Genomic DNA, 4,572 nt, shown 5'->3' with positions numbered 1-4,572 from the left:
AAAAAAAAAAAAAAAAAAGGAAGGAAAGAAGGAAAAGAAAGAAGAGCAAAGAAAAGAAAACAAACAGTACCCAAGTGCCAGGCAGAGACCTCCTTCCTTCTGAAAGCCTCCTGGAGTATCACCAGTCACAGCTGTTGGCGCTAACACTCCCAAGTCTTACAGTGAGGCCTTTCCTCAGCACATAGCTGGCTGCTCCACCCAAAGACAAAGCAAACAGCTGCCTGCAGTTCCACTCCACCCCAGAACACATCTCCCCAAGCTCCAACCCACTCACACATGGTACCTGGAGACCAGCCTCCACGTAGCCCAGCAGTACATGTATAGGGAAGCATAACTAGGGGAGGCCCCAGGGAGGTCACAGAAAGAGGAAGATCTTTCTGATGGAGGGTGGATCTAGAACTAGACACAGGATGGCAAGGCTGAGTAAGCTTCCTGTTTCTCCCATCAAAGGGGATGCTTTCACATAACTGTGGTGCCATAGGAACCCGGTTTCTAGGAGCAGCTTCACTAACGCATTCTGTGTGAGCCCCTTTACCTCTGAGATTCATCTGAAAATAATAGCACTGATGCCAGGCACTGGTAGCTCACACCTATAATCCTCGCTACTCAGGAGGCTGAGATCTAAGGATCAAGGTTCAAGGCTAGCCAGGGCAGGAAAATCCTTGAGACTCTGAATCTCCAATTAACAACCCAAAAGGCAGAAGTGGAGTTGTAGACTAGCCTTGCACAAAAAGCTCAGGGACAGTGCCCAGGCTGAGTTGAAGACTAGGACCAACACACACACACACACACACACACTCACTCACTAGCACTGAGTCACAGGGCCATAGGTCATTTTTAGGGCAATCTGGGTCCAATATCACTAGAGAATCCTACCTACCCAACTTCCATTATTTAATGCAGAGAACTTCCTCTTTCTATTCCCAGCCCTCACTGGAAATCCCACACATCTAAAGCCCAGCTTGGAGGAAAAGCTGAGATTGAAAGACACCAGCTTTCTCTTTTCTTGTTCTAAAGGGAAAAAAAAAACAACCCCTTCAGCAATACCACCTCTGCTCCATCCTTTCTTTGTGTTTGAGCTTCTGGGGAAACAACAAGCCTCCATGGTCGTTTCCTTCCAGGTTCCCCCACCCTCCCTGCAGAAATTCCCTATGTGGCTGCCAAGCTTGTGATAAGAAAAAAGTGGTTTCCAAGAACAGGCCAGCCTATTTGAGAGACATGAATAGAGGCTCTGCCCTCACAGGCACAGGTCACCTAGGCCACACTGCCATCAACATGGGACTCCTGCAGGCATGGGGCTTTTGGAGTCTAAAGAGGGTTCAGCTGCTGTGGTTCCATTCCAATCCAGGTACATGTGACTCACATTTGTAATTTTACTCAGAAGGCCAAGATCTGAGGATGGTGGTTCAAACCAGCCAGGGGGACTTGGAATGTGTTTTCGTAGTAGAGTGCTGGCCTATCATACATGAACAGAAAAAGCCAGAAGTGGTGCTGTGGCTTGAGTGGTGGAATGCTAGCCTTGAGCACAGAGAGGCTCAAGGACAGCCAGGGCAGGAAAGGCTATAAGATTTTTTTTTACAGTCCTGGGGCTTGAACTCAGGGCGTGGGCACTGTCCCTGAGCCTCTCTGTGCTCAAGGCTAGTACTCTACCACTTGAGCCACAGTGCCACTCCCAGCTTTTTCTGTTTATGTGGTACTGAGGAATCAAACTCAGGGCTTTATGCATGCTTGACAAGCACTCTACCACTAAGCCATATCCCCAGTCCCATAAGATTCTTATCTTAACCCCCCTCCAACACACACCCCAAAAATGTCAGAAGTGGAGCTGTGGCTCAAGTTGTAGAGCACTAGCATCAAGCAAAAGAAGCCTAGCCACAGCACCCAGGCCTTAAGTTCAAGCTCTAAGAGAGACAGACAGACAGATACACACACACACACACACACACGCACACACCCCATTGTACCCTGGTTTCACTGAGCCTCTGTCTATGAGGTGAAGCGGGATCTGAGGTGTAGCTCAGTGGGGAAGTGCTACCTAGCCTGCTTCTGGGCCTTGGTTCTCTTCTCAGCACCATCCAGTGAGAAACTGAACAGAAGAACAATATCAAAGTGTTCTGCAGAGAATCAGATTCTAAGTATGGGTGCACAAAATAGAGATGGGGTTGGGAAATGAAAGCAGGTAGTCCTAGAAGGGCCCACCAGCCACCTTGCAGGGACCAAGTACAATGATAACTCTGAAGGTAAACAGATACTTTCCACCTTTTATTCCAGAAAATGCAGAGGCCCCAGGACTGCAACTGAATCTGAGTCAGGGCCACTGGCATGCAGTTCACCCTGGATGCTCACCCTTCCTAACCTCCGAGCCTCCCCTTAGCCTGTTACTAGAAAAAGGAAAGTGAGCAGGACAGTTCCCTCATAAGAGAGAACTAGGGGCTGAAGTTGTGGCTTAGCAGTAGAGTGCTTGCCTCGCATGCATAAAGCGCTGGGTTCGATTCCTTAGTATCACATAAAGAGAAAAAGCCAGAAGTGGCACTGTGGCTCAAGTGGTAGAGTGCTAGCCTTGAACAAAAGAAGCTTAGGGACAGTGCTTAGGCCCTGAGTTCAAGCCTCAGGATTTGGGGGGGAAGAGAGAGAGAGAGAGAGAGAGAAAAACACTAGGGATACATTCTCCACTTAGCTTCCCAACTTCCATACTTACTAATCACAGGAACTTGATGAAAAGTGTTTTGGTAGTTTTTCACAAAGAAGGGAAAAACACAAAGAGGAAGTTTAGCAAAGGTTTATTTATTAGAACAAGGCCAAAGTGGGGAGAAAAACAAAGGGAGAAACGACCCCACCCCCTACCCCACCCCTAACCCCCTACAACTTGAGTGGAAGCAGAGAATTCAAAATGGCTGTCCTTGTCTAGGTGTATTTATGCTTTTCCAACTGGGAATTCCAGCTTGAACTTCCACTTAGATGTATAATCACCTAGCAATACCTAATCATTTTCTAAGTTTCTAAGTATAGAGACAAAGGGTTTAGGGTGAATTCAGTACCCAAAATGTAGGACCTAAACTGGGTCTTAGTATTCAAAATATAGATACAAGAGGTCTGGGGTTGGCTTGTTATTTGTCAAAACATGGAGACATGGGCTGGGAATGTGGCTTAGTGGTAGCATGCCTAGCATGCATGAATCCCTGTGTTTGATTCCCCAGTACCACATCAATAGAAAAAGCCAGAAGTGGCACTGTGGCTCAAGCAGTAGAGTGCTAGTCTTGAGCAAAAGAAGCTCAAGGACAGTGCCCAGGCCCTGAGTTCAAACCCCGTGTCTGCCCCCTCCCCAAAAAAAGTATAGTAAATAGCTAACTCCTCAAGAGGTCCCCAGCCTCCTGGCAATGCCCAGGCCCTCATCAGCCTCACCCCCGCCTCACCCCAAATCAAAGCCCATCTCTACTTCCTGTCCAGATACACCTGCACCCCTGCCCTTTCCTCCTCCTTTTCCTCTCCCTCTGGGGCTCTTGATGATCTCCGTCTGACTCTCCAATATACCAGCTACTGGTTCTTCAAAATTGGACTCCTTGTTCTGACAGTTTCCTCTCTGGGAGGCAGAGTAGCTCACTCCAGCCTGTTAATATCCAGCCTCTTGCTTCTGAGAGGTCACCTATATTTGTATTCCTGTGCCTAGCTAGAGCAGGAGAAAAATGGCCCATTCATCTATTGTGTGCTAGCTACTTTTCTGGAAGTCATCTCTGTTGATGTCCACAACCCATTCTTTTTTTTGGGGGGGTCCGGTCCTGGGGGCTGAACTCTGGGCCTGGGCACTGTCCCTCAGCTCTTCAGCTCAAGGCTAGCGCTCTACCACTTGAACCATAGCGCCACTTCTGGCTTTTTTCTTATTGCTTATGTGGTGCTGGGGAATCGAACCCAGGGCCTCAGGCATGCAAGGCAAGTGCTCTACCACTGAGCTACCTTCCCAGCCCTCCATAACCCATTCTTGACGTTAGTGTCCCATTGTGCAGGTGAGGAAGCTGAGGTCTCAGAAGAAGAGAGGTTTCAGAAGACTTCAGAGCAGTTCTGTAGAACAAAGTCTGCTTTTACTGAAAAACACTGACTCCTTACTTGGGCAGACAAATCAAAAGTGGGAGAGAAAAAAAAAAACACCTTGGCATCCCTACCTCCGTTTTTATAAGTGTTTGTTTTGTATCATTCATCTTTCAAGGGCCTTGAAATCCGAGATAACATCTTTACAAGGAAGGATAGAGAAAACTGCCCCCAAAGAAAGGAGTAACAGATCTTTCTCAGGACAGAACACCCACCAGGGCAACAATAGTCTGTTTTTCCTGACCACCCCTCACATGATGACAGTGATAACTACTTCTCTAGATCCCCTCCATAATAGCCAATGAGTATGTATACTATTCACTTCCTGCACATTTTTTTTTTCTTTTTGGTTAGTCATAGGACTTGAACTCTGGGCCTGGGTGCTGTCCCTCAGCTCTTCAGCTCAAGGTGAGCACTCTACCACTTGAGCCACAGTGTCACTTCCAGTTTTCTGGTGGTTAATTGGAGATTAGAGTTTCATAGACTATC

This window comes from Dipodomys ordii, unplaced genomic scaffold, assembly GCF_000151885.1.
Source record: "Dipodomys ordii isolate 6190 unplaced genomic scaffold, Dord_2.0 Scaffold52, whole genome shotgun sequence".
Lineage (NCBI taxonomy): Eukaryota > Metazoa > Chordata > Mammalia > Rodentia > Heteromyidae > Dipodomys > Dipodomys ordii.
Note: the sequence above shows the minus strand (reverse complement) of the source record.